The following is a 22914-nucleotide window of genomic DNA, read 5'->3' on the forward strand; positions in this document are numbered from 1 at the left end:
AAATAAATACTGATTCTATTTCAGAAATGTTACTGTGAACGTATGTATGTACATATATTGCTGATTACCAGGGCAAGGATTTCTGTGCATATGCAAGTAATTCTGTACATGGTCAATTACAATTACTTCTAATGTGTAATTGAGAAATAACACATTAAAATTATTTGTAATTGAAGTTTTTCCAATTACAATTACTTGTAATGTGTAATTGACCAATAACCAATTACAATTACTTGTAATTATAATTGAAGTTTTGCCAATTACAAATACTTGTAATTGCAATTGAAGTTTCCAATAAAAATTACTTGTAATTGTAATTTAGGTAATACTAATTACAAAATTACATGTAATTATAAGGAACAAAATTTACAAATACAAGTAACTGCAGATTCTTCAATTACAGTTAAAAGTAAATGTAATTGGCGAAACTTCAATTACAAATAATTGTAATTGGATAAACTTCAATTACAATTACAAGTAATTGTAATTATGTGTTCTTTTGGTACATTTTTTGTACTTTTATGAAATTTGAGAAATATTTAAATATGTAAATACTGGCCTCCGGTAGGTTAGTGGTTAGTGTTCTAGTCTGGTAGACCGGTGATGGTGGGTTCGATTCCCACCTGAGGCACTGGTTAAGGAGCGCACAACAGGCCCGATAGAGGCCTAGGTGTATTTCTTCGGATTTGATGTATATACATCCTCCTTTCAAACTAACTAACTAACTAAATATTTTTCCGTAATCGGTCAAAAATTTTTTGCAAAACATCAATAAAGAGGGAAAGATAGGAGAAAGAGGAGATACGTGATTTTTCTTAATAAATGTTCTACAGCACTCAAATTTTCAAGATTTATTTCTGAAATGATAAACAAAATACACTCGGAGGCCTTGTGGCCCAATGTGATACCCTTAGAATTGCTATTCCCTCATGTTGAGAGAATGGTTTCCTCCCTAATTTCTTTGACTACTTGGTTCCTGCAGTACACAGTGGGGCAGAATGGAAATTTTTTGGAAATAAATCTGGCATTTCTAAACGGCTGATCCGATCGGAATAAAATTTGGCGTGAGCGTAGCCAAGGAGTATTCGAGTTTAAGTTTTGAAGATGAACCCTGCAGATGCCCCAGGGACGGCGCTGTGGCGGCTCAAAGTAGGGTGCCATTTTTTTGTTTTTCATCCAAATACAAAGATTTTTATATTTTCTGAAAGCGCTCGACGAGATCTTGAAAAAACATGCTTGGACATACTACTTATCTCTTATAATATCCGAGTTATAGGCATTTAAAAATTTAGTGATACAAAATTTACCATAACTTGGTCCGCCTTTTTTTGAATACCGGGCGTAATTTTGGACCAAATGGACTCAATTTTTTCTTGTTAGTTAGACAACAAAATTTCCAATAATATACAAAAAATTTCAGATCAATATCATTTACAGATCCAAAAATATACGTTTTTTAATTTAAAAATTCAAAAAATTTTAGATTTTTGCCGTTTTTTTGCCCAAAATGTGTCTTAACTCTTTTATTAATAAAATAAAATTTTCTTTAAGAATATATCCCAAAGCTGGGATCAGAAAACTGAAAGCAGTTTTGGAAACCTCAATATGTTTTATATTTACTCCAAAAGTATTTTCCCAGCCCTGAAAGAAATGTGGACCCTATGGGCAAAAATGTAAAAAATCCCATTTTTGGGATTTTCATTCCTATTTTTGGGAATTGCGGGATGCCCTTTGACCTTTTCAATTTTTTTTTTGCATTTTCTTATTTGAAATGACAAATTTAACAAGCGTTGAAAATTTCATTGAGTTTTGTTCATAAATAAAGATTTTGTCTTATATTACATATTTGTTAAATTTCTAAAACTATGATTTATATCAAAATTTTAATAGGGTCGCAGATAGCTACAACTATTTAGTCCATATTTATCTCTTAATATCATTTTTTAGTTAGATATGGAAATTCTCGACCCTTTACAAAAAATTTCAAGCCAATATCTCAATTACATTCAAAAATATGTTCATTTAAACCTGTGTCCTTTAATTTCATCTTTTTCATATTTTAGTATTAAGTATGACAGAACATACATTTGGTGTTGAATAAAATATTTGGACAATTTTTAAAAATTATTTAGTTAAGTATTTTATTATAATATTGTATATAAAATAAAAAAATTATAATTTTATTATGAGCCACGCACAACAACACCTAAATCACCCCACACAAATTACCTTTCCCGCCCACCGAAATATAAAACACAATTTAATACAATATCATCAGTTAGTATAATAGCTTTTTTTATTTGAACTGTTTATCTTAAACATAATACAATTAATTCTTACAACCTACTTATATAGTTAATTCCTAACACTACTTATTTTCTATAAAATAATCTGTCATATCGGTATACATATCCAGAAGGTAATATAAGTCCTTTAAATCTTCCTTGTTTTGAGATGATAGAGTTTCATAACAAATCCATCTTTTTCGCATAGTTGAAAGAACAGGATCAGAAGATAGAAGTAAACTATTAAAAATATCTTTATTCTGTGATTGCCTGGAGCATTTTCTTGAGCTGAATAGTTGAACATGCTTAAAATCTCGATTCCTCGCTTCCTGGGCTTCTTCTGTTAACTCTCCAAGTGGAAGAATATTCGATTCAATTATTATTTGACCATGACACAATACTTTGTGTACTGTTGGTGTTAGTTCCCTCCATGGATACAGAGATACAAGTAATTTAGAAATTTCAGATGTGTATTCCCCAAATCGATTTTCATTAATTTTATGTTTACTATTCAGTGCCATTAAAATAGTTTTAACTCTTCGAAGCAACTCCTTGTCGATTCCAGTTATTTTTGAAGTAATTTCAAAATCACGAAAAAACCTTCTCGACGTATTACCGTCATTTGTACTACCGCAACTTGAAAGTGGTTTGTCGATGTTTAATCCCATCTGAACTTTAAATTCTTCTTGGATTATGCTTTTTTCCGCAGCTCTCAGTTCTTTCAATTCTTCATTATTTTTTGTTGATTTAGTAGGATAGTTTGTTTTTTTTTTTCCTGGATCGCCTTGTATGATGGTAATATATTGTGTCCTTTTTCATGCAGAGCTTTCCTTAATATTTGGTACTTATTTCGACTGAGACCCAGTTCCAACATAAGCACTATTGCTTCCTCTTCAGTAAAATTTGATTATGATGTTGGAGTTGGTATACTTTCCACAATTCGCTTAAGTCGTTTTGGTGATGCATTAGGAAGAATAGTTGCAATATGTACGACATCCATATGTTGGTTTTCCTTTTTCAGCATTTCGTTAAATGTATCAGCAATTTCCTCATTTGAGATTGAAAAAAGTTTTTGTGTGACCCTCTTTTTTTTTACCTTGAACATAAGTCTTCGTATGACTTGCAAGGCGCTCCTGTTGATGTGTTGTAAGTTGAGATTTCCGTAGTAGTTTCCATCCAACTACAAAATTTTAATCGAAATTTCTTTTGATTTCCATCCACAGACTTACTTTTTACATCAAAAAGTTTTAAAAAGTTTTCAATTTTTGATATGCCTGTTTTGTCTACTTTTCTACTATATGTAGTTTTTATATAATTTGAAATGTCTTCAATTCTTTCTGGCCCTTTTGAAGATATACTCCATAAAACGGAACACAACTCTTCGTACTTTAATGTAATCTTCATTGTAGATTTATTAAATATGGTACTTAAAATCTGAGAAGTTTACTTATATACCAATTCTTGTCATTTCCGATACAGCTATTCCAAAGTAAAAAATTACGAATTGTCTACCTATTAACATTTAGGACTATATTACTATAACCTGTAATTCAGTCATTGATATTTCTTATTAGTGAATGAATCGAAATTATCATTACCTGTATATTTTTACCTACATGATCATAAACGAAACAGAACGAAATGATCTGTCGAAAAAATTTAGGTAAAAAATGGTTATAAATTTTTGAAAATTCAAGCATAATAGGACCTTTCAATTATAAGGATAAGCAAACAAATAGAAAATAGGTAAATATAAGATTTAAATATGTGCTGTCATACTTAATACTAAAATATGAAAAAGATGAAATTAAAGGACACAGGTTTAAATGAACATATTTTTGAATGTAATTGAGATATTGGCTTGAAATTTTTTATAAAGGGTCGAGAATTTCCATATCTAACTAAAAAATTATATTAAGGGATAAATATGGACTAAATTGTTGTAGCTATCTGCGATCCTATTAAAATTTTGATATAAATCATAGTTTTAGAAATTAAACAAATATGTAATATATGACAAAATCTTTATTTATGAACAAAACTCAATGAAATTTTCAACGCTTGTTAAATTTGTCATTTCAAATAAGAAAATGCAAAAAAAAAATTGAAAAGGTCAAAGGGCATCCCGCAATTCCCAAAAATAGGAATGAAAATCCTAAAAATGGGATTTTTTACTTTTTTGCCCATAGGGTCCACATTTCTTTCAGGGCTGGGAAAATACTTTTGGAGTAAATAGAAAACATATTGAGGTTTCCAAAACTGCTTTCAGTTTTCTGATCCCAGCTTTGGGATTTTAGAACATGTCGCCCAAAGTTGAAGTTTTGATAAAAGATAGGTCATATTCGGAAGGACGCAGTGGCAACATTTTCAAAAAATAGGACAAGTTTTTTACGCCAAAGCGTTCTGCGTAAAGATACCTTTTAGAAAACTATAAAATTGTTATATGTTCTTAATAAAAATTTTATTTTATTAATAAAAGAGTTAAGACACATTTTTGGCAAAAAAAACGCCAAAAATCTAAAATTTTTTGAATTTTTAAATTAAAAAACGTATATTTTTGGATCTGTAAACGATATTGATCTAAAATTTTTTGTATATTATTGGAAATTTTGTTGTCTAACTAACAAGAAAAAATTGAGTCCATTTGGTCCAAAATTACGCCCGGTATTCAAAAAAAGGCGGATCAAGGTATGGTAAATTTTGTATCACTAAATTTTTAAATGCCTATAACTCGGATATTATAAGAGATAAGTAGTATGTCCAAGCATGTTTTTTCAAGATCTCGTCGAGCGCTTTCACAAAATATAAAAATCTTTGTATTTGGGTGAAAAACAAAAAAATGGCACGAGTTTAAAAATTTTACATGTCGTAGGTACCCTACTTTGAGCCGCCACAGCGCCGTCCCTGGGGCATCTGCAGGGTTCATCTTCAAAACTTAAACTCGAATACTCCTTGGCTTCGCTCACGCCAAATTTTATCCCGATCGGATCAGCCGTTTAGAAATGCCAGATTTATTTCCAAAAAATTTCCATTCTGCCCCACTGTGCAGTATCCGTGAAAACCAACCGGTATTTCTAATAAAACCAATTATGTTTACTAGTGACACATCTCTGAGACAGTTCGGATCATGGAAAAGAGCTCTACACTCTATCTTGGTAGAGCTCTTTTCCATGATCTGAACTGTCTCAGGTCTGTGCTCTTGTAAGGTTGGGCAGTCACAAAGAAGATATTGTACCTATTTCTCTTCTTCCTCGTCCAAACCACCTCTGCAGTAGCTATAACATGGGTAACCCATACGTTCCGACATATGTTCAATCATACAGTGCCCAGTAATTATACCAGTGAAGAGCCTAATTAAGTTCTTACTAAGATACAAGAGAGTCCTAGTCCTATACGTTGTCAGAGTGGGCCAGAGCAGTCTCGATATTATACAAGTGCTAATATTTGACCACCTGTGTTTCGTCTCACTCAAAGCCCAGTCATTTATGAATTTTGATAGGGTCACCAGGGGAGTGTGAAAATCCCTTTGCGTAATGGAAAAGTCTAGGGACGACCTATTTGTTGAGCATTCATCAGATATTTCATTTCCCCGGATACTTTCATGTCCTGCAATCAATATCAACTCAATGTGATTTTGTGTTGTGTCAATGATTGAATACAATTGAAAAGACACTTAGACTTAATAACATCGCAGTTAAGAGCCTTGATTGATGCATGGCTCTTCTCGCGGCTGTATCGATGGCATATATCTCTGCCTGAAGGACCGTGCAGGTGTCAGATAGTCGAAGAGACAGTAGTAGATTCAGTTTTTCGGAGAAGATTCCCGATGCCGTGCCCACTTCTGTCTTTGAGCCATCAGTGTAGATTGAGATCACGCATCCCTTAGGACAGTGTTGGCGGCCCAATTATCCCTTGTCGGTATTCTGGTCTTGAATGACCTATTAAAATTCAGTGTAGTAGTGTGTAGCCCATATCTTTTGTAGGATGGTGCCATAACCAATACGAACATGCTTCAGTTCGTTCGAATATTAAAGTCGTAGAGCAGATTTAGCAGAAATGCATTAACTCAAGGGGAGTTATATTTAGCATCGTCTCTAGACAAACCTGAGGGGTGGAACTTATACAGCCAGTGATTGCAAGACATACTAATCTTTGTACCTTCTTTATAATAGAGTGGTGAGTCTTGGTATCCACCGCACTCCACCAAACAAGAGCTCCGTGGGTCAAAATAGGTCTTTTGACCGTGTTGTACATCCAGTGTACAATGTATGGTTTAAGACTCCATCTTTTCCCAAAGGTTTATTACATATATAGAAGCACATAGTGCCTTCATCATTCAACGTGAGCTTACTGTCTAAAATTACCCCAAGATATTTGGCTTCGCTTGAAGTATTCAGAATGTAGCTTTATAAATTGTTATGTACTTTCGAAATATCTTTTAGTGAGAGATAAAAGAGTAAATTTTTTTAATTCGTAAATGTTATGGAAGTTATATTAAGTCAAAAAAAAAATAATATTTTATTTTTCTAAAAGTTGAAAAATTTCAGAGACGCAAAGTAAATTAATCAAGCCCGTAGATTAATTTACTTTGCCGATTTTATAGTGTACCCTAAGGGACAAAACTTAAGTATAATGTTAAGAAACCACTTAAAACCGCGGGCCACGCCGGGTACAAAAATCTAATATGTTCATAATTGTATTTGGTAAAGAAAATATGTAATTGCATTATGTTTCAATAATATACATGTAATTTGTAATAGACACTGTAACAAATTACCCCAATTCTGATTTCATTTAATTCTAAATAGGGATACGTATTACATACATAAGTATGTATGTGTATGGAGAAATATGTATGAATTTATGTCAATTTAAATAAGTACCCTATATGTATAGTAAGTATGTCTGTATGTATTTTCCATGAACTTTTGGTATCTACTATAGTCGATTTTATAATGACTTAATTATGTATGTACATCACACCTTTACGGATCGGTTGAGACACAAATAATGTACCTCTCACGTTGTTCTTAAGTATTTAATTGCTTTGCAAAGTCTTTCATAATACTTTTATTCCAAGCGTGTAATATGGTTGTAGATAGGCCAACAAGAAGATATTTTACTGAAAATATGCAATGAACCACCATTAAAGTTAAATTCAGTTGACACTTAAGAGAAAAATCAACAAAGTTTTTTCTTTAACTCCTTTTTATATTGGTCTGTCATAAAAATAAAGAATGGCTGGAATATGAAGTGTTTGCACGTTTTTACTTTTGTTAACGACTGAAAGCGCCAGTAGAGGATACATACATATATTTTTTGTAGAGGGAAAAATATGTGCTTGTACTATTTTTGTGCAAAAATATAAAAAATACATTACACTGGTTTAATAATGTTTAAATAAATATATGTCTGTATTAACTTTTGAACTTCGTCTGTAACATCTTGTCCAAATTTTAGATCTAACGATAAAGAAATGTTGGTGCATCGATCTCTCACGACAACGTTAACATTTTTTTACTGCAATTTATAAGACGTGGGTATTAAGCCTCTTAAAAATAAATTGTTTTAAGATGTTTCCCAGAAAAGTTGTCCAGCGATGATCTAGATCGTACACTTTTGTATTTTTCTTAACGCATATAGAATATAAAGTTCATTTTAAAGGGAGTTGAAGTTGAGTCTTATTTGTTATTGTAGTAAAATTTTTTGCCTAATATTAAAATCTTTTAATGTGATATTTTAAATACACATATCCAAATAAAATTATATTTTTAATCGTTTTTGATTATTAATTTTAAAAATCATGTTAGTTTAATCTGAAGCAAAGTTTTAGCTTCCATCCGATACTACCTACCTACTGTGATAAAAGGAAGAACGTTTTACTCTGTTTAATACTACTTTGCTCAAATGTTTGGTAGTAAGCCCTTCGGAGCGTGTTAGCGTTTTATACACTCACACTGCTCCGACGCCCACGAAACGTAGAAACTGAAAACAATAAAAAAAACTTTCTCATATACCTGTGCGTTAGTTGTCAAATCAATAAATGTGAAAATTAAGCTCCTTAATAGTCAGATTAAAACGACGTAGAATTTAATCGGATTATGAAAAATAAATGATGCTTCACAAGACTGACGTTGGTAATATATCAGGAAATATTTATAATTGAATTTTAAGTTTATGCTTTTAATTTCGTATTATAATCTTGTCTAAAGTAATGGGAGATTTAAAATAAACAAGTAAGGGTTGTATATTCGGCTCTGCCGAATCTTATATACCCTTCACCATGATGTGTACAAAAAACAGTCAGTACGATTTTTCCTGCAAAAAATCTCTTGTATCCATGATGTGTACAAAAAACAGTCAGTACGAATTTTCCTGCAAAAAATCAAAAAATACCAGTCGTAAAACGATCATAAACAGGTTATATAAATCATCAAATTTTAACGATGGATTTAAATTTACAATAATATATCCTTCATTTTCATTACGCCTTTAAATATTCCAAGTAAACGGACATTGCATAACAGACTGTTGCATAATGTACTACATTTAACAAATGTTAAACTATGGTAAATGTTGTGTATCTGTGTGAAAATGGAAATTTTGTTTTTAAAAACATGTGATCCGATTATTACGACTTTCTCCATTGTTTATCCTAGTACCAAAATCTATGTAGGACTTAACAAGAAATAGTGAAAAACGGTGGTTAGCCTTATGTAAATACCCAGAAAACAATAACTTCCTAAATAAAAATAAGTAGAATTTACTCTAAAAAAGACCTGCAAAAGTGATGATTTTAACACAGACTTGTCATATGATTCCAATTTCACTACTTTTGAAGTTATTCTCAAGAAGTAATTTTTATGTAATTTTTTGGAATTTATATGGAATTGAAATTGTAGTATTATAGAATATCACTAATTTGACATAAATAATATTAACATTAATAAGAGAAATAAACACATTTAACACAAAAGCAGAAAAATAATATTTTTTTAAATCATAAAAATGTTAGATCAAAAACTATAATTATTTTCGCTTCTTCGAAAGTTATTCAACATCACTTCGACAGAAAAATGTAATTCTTTTGCAAGAAATTCGTTTTATTTTTGCTGTATTTCCCATATTGAAGGAAGTGCGATTTCTGATTTGGCCCATGTATAGAATAGATACTTTAAAGATTTAATTTGATTCTCTAAATATAAACACTATTTTTTTTGAACGTATATAGCAAAATCGACTCAAAATTTCATAAGGACCCCCAATATCAGCAACTGTTTTTTGTACACACAGAAAAGAAAATAGTATTTGTATATGTATGAAAAACATTAGTTATTGAAAGGCCAGAAAAGGCAGTGATGTGATGGGTAAAACAGTGGAATGAGAAGTGGAACATCAGTGGTTCGAATCTTGGTCGAGTCAATCTTGTTATTAAAAATGGTAAAATTTAAAAAAAAAAACAAAATTATTTGTCGCAAATTTATGAGTACTTTTGAAATTCCTTCTCAAAAATTCGATTTCTGAAAGGAAAACTTCTATATCTTTACTACTTCTTTTTCGCTTCTTTGGAAGTTCTTTTTTGCTATGTAAGTGCATTTACATGAGGTTGGGGTTAATCATAGTTTTTCACTATTTCTTACTCAATTTTTAAAAAAGTAGTGCAGATCGATGAATTGTCCTACATATAGCTTTCGGTACTAGGATAAATATTAAATATTATGCTGAATATATTAAATATTATGCTGAATTTAAATCCAACGTTAAAATTTGTATAACCTGTTTAATTTATATAACCTGTTTATGGTGGAGGGTATTTAAGATTCGGCAAAGCTTAATATAGCACTTTAACTTGTTAATAACTAAAAACAGTTACGTTTTCTCAATGTGCGCATTTTTTTTGATCGCGCTTTAACAGTGAAAATCATATTTTTATCTAAAAACCACTAGTTAACAAACAAAATCAATACACACAGAAAACAGATCGATAGGAAATCGGTTTCCATTATAAATATTTGGTAAAGTTAATTAAAATTCTATCGCTCATATTAAAAAACTATAAATATGAGTGATTTTCTATGTTAAGAACCGAAAAATCATGATTGTAATCAAATTATGGCTATAAAAATTTCCGAATTGGTAATTTCAACCGAATTGTATCTTTTGTGAAATGGTTTTTATTAATTCAGTAAATACAGCAGAATTTTATTTAGCATTCAAACTTAAGAATTCTGAATATTAGTAGTTGTAACCGAAAAATTTGTTAAAGCGAAAATTTTGAGTCAAATAAACAACATACCATCATTGCAACTAAATATCAATAATAAATACTTAAAAATTCGATTGTGGTTAAAGAACATAAATAAATTCGATGTTTCCAACCGATTGTTGACATTCACAAAAATAATTATTAAAGAAAATAAAAGAATTGTGAATTATGTAAAAATATTTTAAGAAATAAACGGAATTGCGGCTTAATTTTAAAGGATTTATGTGAAAAGGTAATGTTCAACATAAAATAAAGTTTGTACTTAGTTGCTTTTAAGATTTTTAATGCGTTTGCAGGAATAAAAGCAAGGAATCCAAATCTCCAATGAAATTCAAATCATCCAAAGGAATGTTTTGCAAAAACTAAAGGAAAATCTTTTTTTACGACAAAAATAAAGGTCAGGCATGTAATGTATCCCAAAATCTGATGCAAGAAGTGTTTTATAATTATTTTTATCTGTAAACATTTATATTTTATAAAATTTTATTGTATACAAATAGAATCCACAAATATGTGTATAATAAATAATATTTCAAGTAGTAATACTGTTAGTTTCTATTTATATTACCGAATTTCATCTTGAAACTATTATGATTTCCATATATTCTATATTGCCAATCGAATTTTTCAGTCATCCCAATAGAATTATGGGATAGTTGTGGGAACCGAATAAATTCGATTGGAAAGAAATTCGGTTACCACAACGAATCTGTTTTCTCTGTGTACACACAGAAAACAGATCGTTTGAAAATCTGTCAGTATTACAATTATTTGGTTACTTTGAATAAAATTTTATTGTTACTATTAAAAAACTATAATGGTAGGCGATTTTTAATTATTCAAATGGAAAGAACGTAATTGTAATCGAATTGAAGCTATATCAATAGTTAAATTAGTTATGCCAAACAATATCAAACTTTTCCACATTTATGTCATCAATTCTTTATATACAACCAAATTTAATAAGACATTATTCATTTCAACTGAAAATAATGGTAGTTGTAATTAAAAATTTATTATTAATTATTGGATTATTATTACTTTATGGATTAACCAGATTTTCAGTTGCTGTAACCGTATTATTGTTTGTAATTATAATGAATGTTCGGTAGATGTGAAAAACTTAATTCGGTTTTCCGAATCGAATGAAATATAAAGATTTTACATTTGATTTTGACATTCTATAAATATAAATAAAAATAAAAACTACAAATCTAAAAAAATTGAAATTATGAAAATTATACCACAAAAGAAGAATTTCTTTTTATGGCTTTTATATTTGTTTGGAAATTAGCTTACAGAAACAAACTCATGTTGGATCTTTTTGGATGGCAAAACCAAACCTCCCGGGAAAAAAAGGTATGGACTAGAAACCAACGTTTAAATTTACTTATATATTAGTAACCACTTGCAGTAAAATACACTTATCTATCAATATAATACTAAAAGTATTTAAACTTCTTCACATTCTAATATTATTGCTACTAAAAATTGCAACATTACTTTGAACTTACTTACATATTCACAGTATTCGTTTTCTGCGTTTGTACAACAATCGAAATATATTTTTTTGCTATAGTAACGCACACACGCCATCGTTGTGCTGCTAATTTCTTCCTAGCTGCAGTATATTGTTTTGGTTCTGCTACTGCCAGTAGCAAAATGAGCAACTGCCAGTTGCAATTTATTTATTTTTTAAACACTTAGGATGTTACTTTTTGAAGGTATTTTGTATGCAATATATAGTGTAAAGTGTAAAAACTTGTTAGTAAACAGTATATGTATATTAGACCGACTCACAAAAAAAATGGTGCTTGAGTTACACCCCTCAAAATATTCATTGTTATGTAATATGATGTTACCCAAAATATTTTGGGGTTAGTGTTTTCCGATAGTCGATGGTCGTTCGCGAGCTGGACCAATTACAAAAAAGTTCCTTTTTAGTTATTTTTTAACATTTTACAGTTTTTTCTTAAACAAAATATACAATATTTGGTATCATTTTAAACCTTTTTTGTGCTTACATTTTATTTATATTAATGGAAAAACTAACAATTTTAATTTTTTTGGAATATGACAATTATGAGCAGACTGTTATTTATTCATTGAACGCGGCTTTAAACCCCCTTTCAAACGATATCCCATATTATATATATTGTTTTAAAACGAAACTAACATTTTAAAGAAATAATTCACAAATACCTTTTTTCAATTTGGCCCAGCTCACGAACGGCCATTGCTAGACTTAAAATATTTTGGGAATCATCATAAAACAAAGCAAGGTACATTTTGAGTGGGGTAACAAAATCACGTTTTTGCTTTCCATACAAAGTGAGTCGGTCTAATGTATATGGTTTTACTCAGTGTTTAAAAAACTAGACTACAAGTAGCTGTAGTAACGAAAAATAACTACTTTTGTAGTTAGAAAATGTTCAAAAACTAGCAGCAAATCATTTGCTATTACTACTGCTACCTTTAGATTTTGGTAGCAGTAGTTATAGATGTTGCAAAAAATAAAAAGTTTGATAGCAGTAGTAAAGTCATAGGTATATAGATTTTTCAATGTAGCAGTTGAATACTTCAAATAGTAGCAGTAAATATTTTCCTGAAGTAGCAATAAACGATATTATATTTTTTAACAATCAAAAATTTGGTAGCAACTGCTACCTAAATAATGTAGCAATGCTACCAAAATTTAGGTAGCATTGCTACTACATAAAAAAACAAAATTTTATTAAAATACGAAAAAAAACAAGTAGGAAAGTATAGTCGGGCATGGCCGACCGTATAATACCCTACACCATGAGTATATTTAAAAAATTTTTATTTTTCACAAAGAAACTTTTATGTTGAATTTTACGTTAATTCCAAAGTATTTAAGCAATTTATTGATAAAAAACAAATTTTGTAAATGAGGCTTTATATAGGAGTATAGGTCAAATATGGGCCGATCCTCATTAAATTTGGGAAAAGGATAAATTTTTAAATAATAGTTAATTATGTTGTGTTTCATTGCGATACATTTAAGACATTTTTTGAAGGGGGGTTTGTATGGTTTCATTGCGATACAAATGGTTACAAGTCAATTTTAGACGTTTAAGACATTTTTTCAAGGGGGGTTTGTATGGGGGCTAGGGTCAAATAAGGGCCGCTCATTACGAAAATCTGCAGTGTCATTTATACTTATATAAAACTTATTTGTGCCAATTTTTAGAGAGATAATAGTATATTTGACGTAATTATGGCATAAAAAGCCCAAATCGGGAGGTACGGTTGTATGGGGGCTAGGTGAAATAATGGACCGATTTCAACCATTTTCAATAGGCTTCGTACCAGACTTGTAACCATTTCTATCGCAATGAAACACAACATAATTAACTATTATTTAAAAATATATCCTTTTCCCTTTTTTTAATGAAATTTGGTATGCACAAAGAGGAGGTGTTGTCGAGTTTAGGTTTTGAATTTGGACCTTACAGGCCAACCAGGGGCCCGGCGGGGGGTCCTCAAATTAGGACACCTCGGCTATGTTAAATTTTTAAAACGATCCTATTTCTTCATTTGAGTTCCGATTTAAAAAATATATATAGAATCTCCTCATCGAGCACTATAAAAAATGTCGTCGTAGCAGTAAATTATCTCTTATAGTTTAGGAGATATTCGCATTTGAAAATTAAAATGTTAAAATTTTTACCGTCCTTACTTTAGTTTTTTTGATAATAGCGGGTCCAAATATTCCCGATTTTCGCCATTTTTTTTATTGGCTTAACAACAAGTTTATATATCAAGCAGTGAAAGAATTATGTAAAAATCATGACTGAGTCCAAAGTTATAGGCATTTTCATTTTAAAAAATAAAAAAAGGCGATTTTTTGTCATTTTTTTGGGAAAAAAGTATCTTTTTCTTTTTAAGTTATCTAAAAAGTTTCTAGGAAGATGTATATAGAATTTATACTTTTTAGAAAGCTGACTTTACATAAAGTACGATAAATGAAACAAAACCTAAAAATTTTTGATACCGAGGGGACCAGGTCCATCCAAAAAAACCCTATTTTTTATGAAAAATTCAATTTTGAGCAAAAATTCTAAAATCGCATAGTCGATATCAAATTATAGTGACCTGTTTTATATGACCCAATATGTTCTTAATCATTTTGTAACGGGTTTCGATAACCCCGCCCCTGGTATGGATATAATAGGCAAAAAACCAAAAAATCACATTTTTGGGATTTTTTAAAACTTTTTTGGGAATTCCGGGATTTCTAATAAAAAGTATAAATTCTATATACATCTTCTTAGAAACTTTTTAGATATCTTAAAAAGAAAAAGATACTTTTTTCCCAAAAAAATGACAAAAAATCGCCTTTTTTTATTTTTTAAATTAAAATGCCTATAACTTTGGACTCAGTCATGATTTTTACATAATTCTTTCACTGCTTGATATATAAACTTGTTGTTAAGCGAATAAAAAAAAATCGGGAATATTTGGACCCGCTATTATCAAAAAAAACTAAAGTAAGTACGGTAAAAATTTCAAAATTTCAATTTTCAAATGCGAATATCTCCTAAACTATAAGAGATAATTTACTGCTACGACAACATTTTTTATAGTGCTCGATGAGGAGATTCTATATATGAAATTTATTTAAATCGGAACTCAAATGAAGAAATAGGATCGTTTTAAAAATTTAACATAGCCGAGGTGTCCTAATTTGAGGACCCCCGCCGGGCCCCTGGTTGGCCTATAAGGTCCAAATTCAAAACCTAAACTCGACAACACCTCCTCTTTGTGCATACCAAATTTCATTAAAATCGGATTACCGAATTATTTCCCTCTTTTTTTTTCCTATACCACTGTGCGTTGCGAATATTAGTCCAGAAGGGGGCAAAAAAGGCCGACTTGAATACATCGGTGCTTTAAGACTGATTTGTTCTTTTCTAAAGCCAAAATATTTTAGACTATGAGTTCTATAATCTCAAAAATTGGAAAACGGAGAAAAGGGAATTTAAACTAAACGGGAAAACTGGTAATTTTGTATTCTTTTGGTACTTTTGTGAAATTTAAGAAATAGGTGAGTTTTTTATAAATATTTTTCTGTAATCAGTAAAAAATATGTTTTTCAAAAATGGTTTTGCAAAACATCATTAAAGAGGTAAAGGGGAGATTTGTGATTTTTTTTACTTAATTTATTTTTCCTCATTTTTATAATCATTTTACAAAAACACTATAATTTCCTAAAAACAATTTGTTTATCAACAATTAAGAGTTCTATATTCGCCTTAGCCGAATCTTAAATAATACCCTTCACCATAGTGTGTTTAAAATAAGTTTAATTTTATAACATTTCAATTTATTTTATATTTTTCTTCTCTACCGTTACTTTAGCAATAACATATCAAACAAAACACAAAACAAGCAAGAAAGTATAGTCGGGCGTGACCGACCATATGATACCCTACACCAGTTATGAATATTAAATGTTATTTATTTTTCATAATAATTCATTGTTCCGATACATATAAGCAATTTATGGATGAAAAACTAATTTTCTGAAAGAGGCTTTATATGGGGGCTAGGGGCAAGTATGGACCAAGCCCGATAAAATTTATATCTACATAATATTTTGTTATGCTGATTTTCATCGCGATATTTGTGTTTCATTCAAGTGATTTTCTGAAGGTGACTTTAAATGGGAGCTAGGGTCAAATGAGGCCCGATCTCTATGAAATTTGACAAGGTCATCAAGGCTTGTATAAAACTTGTTGTGTCGCTTTTTATCAATATACAGGTATAATTAACATAATTATGAGCTCAGAAGCCCTTTTCGGGGGGTTCTGTTGTATGGGGGCTAGGTGAAATAATGGACCGATTTTAACCGTTTTCAATAGGCTTCGTCATTGGACCGAAAAAAGAGTGTGTGCCAAATTTCATCTAATTTTCTTGAAAATTGCGACCTGTACCTTGCGCACAAGGTTTACATGAACAGCCAGCCAGACGGACGGACGGACAGACGGACATAGCTCAATCGACCCAGAAAACGATTCTAAGCCGATTGGTATACTTTAAGGTGGATATAGGACGAATATTTTTGTATGTTACAAACATCAGCACAAACCCAATATACCCTCCCCACTAAAGTGGTGTAGGGTATAAAAACAAAATACACAAAATTATGAAACCAACAGCGTTGCCAATTTAGCGCTTTTGGCGCTAGATTTAGCGCCTTTTAACAATCCAAAAGTCGCATTTTTTCCTCTTAGCGTTTTTTTGGAAAAAATGCGCTAAATTAGCGCTTTTTTCAAGAAATGAAAAATCTTTTTAATAACATAAAATTATTCTAGTTTAAAAATAAAGATAAAACAGAATAATTTTAAACAGTACTCTGCTGTACAAATTTATTAAAGCTCCTTTTTCTAAACTTTCCATACTATGAGTAATTCAAAGATCTTTTAGTGTGATGAGTTATTTTAAAACATAAAAAAATCACCTCTTTCGCCAAAAGAATTGAAATTTGTTTCTTCTTAAATTTTCATTCCCTTCGAAGGGAAAATTGATTTCGTGAAATTCCACAACAGTTGATTTTGTTCGTAACAGCTTTTTATTGATTAGAAAATTCTACAAAAAATTCACAACAAGGGAAGTTTTTCACGTCAAAAAAGGGAAAAGTTGTAAATTAACTTAACTTTAGTTAGGTTAACTTGAACTTAAAATTGCATTTCGTGAAAACTATTGATATTTTAATGTGAATAATAAAAAAAATAATTTTGACCGCACAAAGTTTGATTCACAAAAATTTAGCATTATTTTTTGATAACTTCACTGTGAAGGAAACAATTCCTTGATGATTACTTCAGTTTTTTTCACAAAGTTTTGGCTCTTGGTATATTTGGAAATGAAGAGTTTAATTAAAATTTATTATGGGGAATTTCAAAAAATCTCTTTGACTAGTTATTGAGATCTTGATCGATGATAGCAATTAGTCATTGAATAAAAAAATCGAACATATTTGTATTAACCTTAATTTTTTAAATTTCGTTCCCGAATCAAAATTCCAATTAAGGAGTAATTTTTTAATAAACAAATTTTATCTAAATACCCATTGGTTTTTTTCTTTGCATACACCCAACCACACATACGTTTTTTCAATAAGTGTATGTTTGTTGTTGGTATTTTCGATGAAATTTTTATACCCTACACCACTTTAGTGGGGAGGGTATATTGGATTTGTGCTGATGTTTGTAACATACAAAAATATTGTAACATACAAAAATATTAAAGTATACCAATCGGCTTAGAATCGTTTTCTGAGTCGATTAAGCTATGTCCGTCCGTCCGTCCGTCTGGCTGGCTGGCTGTCCATGTAAACCTTGTGCGCAAGCTACAGGTCGCAATTTTCAAGATAATTGGATGAAATTTGGCACGCACGTTTTATTTGAAGCCTATTGAAGGATGAAGCCTATTGAAAATGGTTAAAATCGGTCCATTATTTCACCTAGCCCCCATACAACAGAACCCCCCGAAAAGGGCTTCTGAGCTCATAATTATGTTAAATATACAGATATATCGATAAAATACGGCACAACTAAGTTTTATAGAAGTCTTGATGACCCTGCCAAATTTCATAAAGATCGGGCCCCATTTGACCCTAGCTCCCATACAAAGTCCCCTTCAGAAAATTACTTGAATGTCCCAAATTAACTTATAAACACAAATATCGCGATGAAATTCAGCACAATAAAATATTATGCAAATATAAATATATTCACAAAATGTTATGGGGCTTGGTCAATATTTGCCCCTAGCCCCCATATAAAGCCTCTTTCAGAAAATTAGTTTTTCATCCATAAATTGCTTAAATGTATCGGAACAAAGGAATATTGAAGATAAATGCTTTATTATGAAAAATAAATCACATTTAATATTCATAACTGGTGTAGGGTATCATATGGTCGGCCACGCCCGACTATACTTTCTTACTTGTTTAGAGGTTGTCTTTTGGAAAATGTGATAAATTGCAACTGGCAGTTGCTCATTTTGCTGCTGGCAGTAGTAGAACCAACACAATTTATTGCGCAATTTTTCCATGGCAATAGTAGTTCTATCGTTCAGTGCGTGCGCTGCTAAAACGGAAAAATATATTTTGATTGTTTTGAAATATTTTGCGCCTGCTAACCAAAATTGCAAACAGAACAAATATTTCCAGTATGGAAGTGACGGAAAATTTTAAAGTTTTATATTTATTGCATTGCTAAAAACATTTACACAAAAAACATGATATTTTTTCCAAAATTTGTTTATGTATCTTTTTTTTATTTCTTAAGAAATTGGTTGACATAGACAATAATGATGGATCATTTGGCATTGCTCCTCTACGTAAGAATTTCGCAACTAAAAATCCCGTCAAATCGGTACGCTTAAAAAGTGTCGACGTGGTGTCGATTGAAATCTTTTAGGAAAGATGGTTAAAGTCTGGTTAGGAAAACACAAATAGTTCCTTCTCTATACTAGATCGTGTCAATAATTTTTAATTACTTAAGATGTTATGTAATTTTAAGAATTAAAGTATTTTGTAAAGAAATATAAATGTTTTTGTACAAATGCACATGACATTATAAAATAAACAAAACAAAAAAATCAAAAAAATAAAAAGAAAAAGAATCAATTCACAATAACAATGTATTTCAAATTATACTACATACTAATTTGTCAGTGCCTACCACCGTCAGTCAAAATTTTGTATAGAAGAGAAAGGATGGGATCGTCTAAACGCAATATGAAATGAAACCATCACACATTGAGAGAAAATACGGATGGAAAATTTGACAGTCGTATGGCTCTCTTCATTTTTTGAAATGATTCAAAAAACAAGCAAGTCGCATTATATCAGAGATGTATTTTTATGTAAACACATACAAAACAAGTTAGAGTGCTATATTCGGCTGAGCCGAATCTTAAATACCCTCCACCAGCAACTTTTGTATTAATACATTTCTAATTAATAAAATATTTGTAGAAATAAGTTTTCTCATGTCTTAAATAGAAAAATCCCAAGATTTAAACAGCTTAAATCTACTACAATTCCAAGATTTATTGAACATTAGAAACGCCACTTTCATTTAAATTTTTATAGCGCCCTAATATATGCTTTAGCGATATCTCGTATTTGCATGTATGCATGTGTGTGAAAGATTTAAGGATTTTAAAAATACATACATATATATAATTTTGTTCTACACAAATTGATAATGCAAATAGTTAAATACGGTTAAAGCGCTTTTAGGGGCAGGACCTAGTATGAGAGATATGACCAAATATAGACCGATCGTGATTTTTGAAATAACATTAAGTGCTTTTTGCATTACAAAATAGTATTTATGAACAAAAATAGTATTTATTTATATCATTATTTGGTAATGAGTTATGTGCCTTTAAGTGTTTTTCTGAAAGGGACCTTGTATGGGAGCTATGATCAATTATGGATCGATAGGAAAACAATTCCACAGTAATATTTCTCTGTATATGAGCAATATTTTTGCCAAACTTTATATGGAATGAGTAATGAGTTATGTGCGTTTAAGTGATTTTCGGGAGGGGACCTTGTATGGAAGCTATGACCAATTATGGACCGATCGGAAAAAAATTTTACAGTAATATTTCTATGCATATCGGCAATACTTGTACCAAATTTTATATGGATATCTTAATTTAGTACTGAGTTATGCGCGTTTAAGTGATTTTCGGGAGGGGACCTTGTATGGGAGCTATGACCAATTATGGACCGATCGGAAAAAACTTTCACAGTAATATTTCTATGCATATGGACCGATCGGAAAAAAAAATTATCTGTAATATTTCTGTGCATATGAGTAATATTTGTACCATATGGGTATCTTAATTAAGTAATGAGTTATGCGCGTTTAAGTGATTTTCGGGAGGGGACCTTGTATGGGAGCTATGACCAATTATGGACCGATCGAAAAAAATTTTCACAGTAATATTTCTGTGCATATGAGTAATACTTGTGCCAAATTTTATATTGATATCTTAATTTAGTAATGAGTTATGCGCGTTTAAGTGATTTTCGGGAGGGGTCTTGTATGGGAGCTATGACCAATTATGGACCGATCGGAAAATAATTTTCAGTAATATTTCTATGCATATGGGCAATACTTATACCAAATTTTATATGGATATCTTAATTTAGTAATGAGTTATGCGCATTTAAGTGATTTTCGGGAGGGGACATTGTATGGGAGCTATGACCAATTATGGACCGATCGGAAAAAAATTTCACAGTAATATTTCTGAGCATATGAGTAATACTTGTACCAAACCTTATATGGATATCTTAATTTAGTAATGTGTTATGCGCGTTTAAGTGATTTTCGGGAGGGGACCTTGTATGGGATCTATGACCAATTATGGACCGATCAGAAAAAAATTTCACAGTAATATTTCTATGCATATCGGCAATACTTGTACCAAATTTTATATGGATATCTTAATTTAGTACTGAGTTATGCGCGTTTAAGTGATTTTCGGGAGGGGACCTTGTATGGGAGCTATGACCAATTATGGACCGATCGGAAAAAACTTTCACAGTAATATTTCTATGCATATGGGCAATACTTATACCAAATTTTATATGGATATCTTAATTTAGTAATGAGTTATGCGCGTTTAAGTGATTTTCGGGAGGGGACCTTGTATGGGAGCTATGTCCAATTATGGACCGATCCATAAAATTTTTCCTTTGAAAGAATTCTAATGACATAAGATTTTAATTTGTAAAATTTTGTGAAGATATCGACATTGTGGCGGAAGTTATTAACAAAAAACCCATTTTCCGGGAATATGTACTTTTGTATGGGAGGTATATGAAATTGTGACCGATTCTGGCAATTTTCAGCAGGGATCAAGATCTTGTGCAGAAACGAATGTATGGTGATTTCCATGGAATTATCTTGCATAGTTTTCGAGAAAATTACATCAGAATGTGTAAAAAATGTGTGAAGGGCCCTTAAAATTAGTTTGTACATGCCGATATATTTAGAAACTTAATCGAATTATTCAGTTGTATGGTAGTTGTCGTAACCGACCAAATTCGATTGGCAACAAATTCGGTTATCACAATGAATCTGTTTTCGATCGGAAATCGGTTACCATGATAAATATTTAGTTGAATGAATTAAAATTGTATCGCTGTTATTGAAAAACTGTTTACTTAACTGATTTTCTGTATTCAGTATTAAAAAACAATAATACTAATCGAATTGTGGTTTTAACAATTTCTAAATCAATAATTTGAACTGAATTGTATCGGTTATTATATTCATTTGACAATTCAGTAAATGCAGCCGAAAAACAGTAGAAAGTAAAAAATATTGAGCACTGCAACCAATTATCAATTGAAGAAATTATTTAAAATTTAATTACGGTTAAAGGAACCAAATTCGATGTTCACAACCGATTAATTGGTAATTATAGTTGACGTATACAAAAATAAATAAAATAAAACGAATTTATAATATAAAAAAACCTAATTACATTTGAGGATAAATTAATGCAGAAATTTGGATAAAAAAGGTAATGTTTGGTATATTTTATATCTTACAATCTATTTTGTGTTATTTTTCTATAATTTTTAATAATTTTACAGCAGCGGAAAGGCGTGGAAAGATAGTGTTCCTTTGAAAATGTTGAGCAGAATCAAGAGCAAAATCCCTGGTACATAAATGCTATGTTTATTACCATGAAAATCTCAAAGCAAAAGGGGAGAAGTTATTTTATATTTATACGTTTTGTAAGTTTATACATACATATTTATATTTTATTGTAAATACTTTACAAAAAATAAATATATTTTCAAATACACATAATCCACAAATTGTTTTTCTATAAATAATATTTCAGTTGCTAATACCAATAATTTCAATCCAGATTACCGAATAATAAATAAAAGTAGTTGTGTACACCATATATTCAGTAATACTAACCGAATTATACAATAATTACAATCGAATTTTGGGATAGTTGTTAGAACCGACTGAATTCGATTGGAAACAAATTCGGTTATCACAACGAATCTGTTTTCTCTGTGTGTGTAGTAATTAATGGTGCAGTGGTCGTGACATAGAATCGGCAACTTTAAGGGTCTAGGTTCTAACCAAGTCTGCTTTGTTGATCCTTGTATATAAAGCCATATATCTTTCAAAATTATTGCATTAGTTTATATGCAGTAGTTTTTGTAAAAAATACAAAAAACCAGTTGAAAAAGTAAGTAAGGACACTAAAAAACCTATGACCACAGCATCAGTAGCAACTACTGATAACGTTAAGGAGTCAAATCCTAAAAGCGAGTAA

This window comes from Lucilia sericata, unplaced genomic scaffold, assembly GCF_015586225.1.
Source record: "Lucilia sericata isolate MDLA Ls3-8-SP2 unplaced genomic scaffold, ASM1558622v1 Contig000400F_arrow, whole genome shotgun sequence".
NCBI classification, from domain to species: Eukaryota; Metazoa; Arthropoda; class Insecta; order Diptera; family Calliphoridae; genus Lucilia; species Lucilia sericata.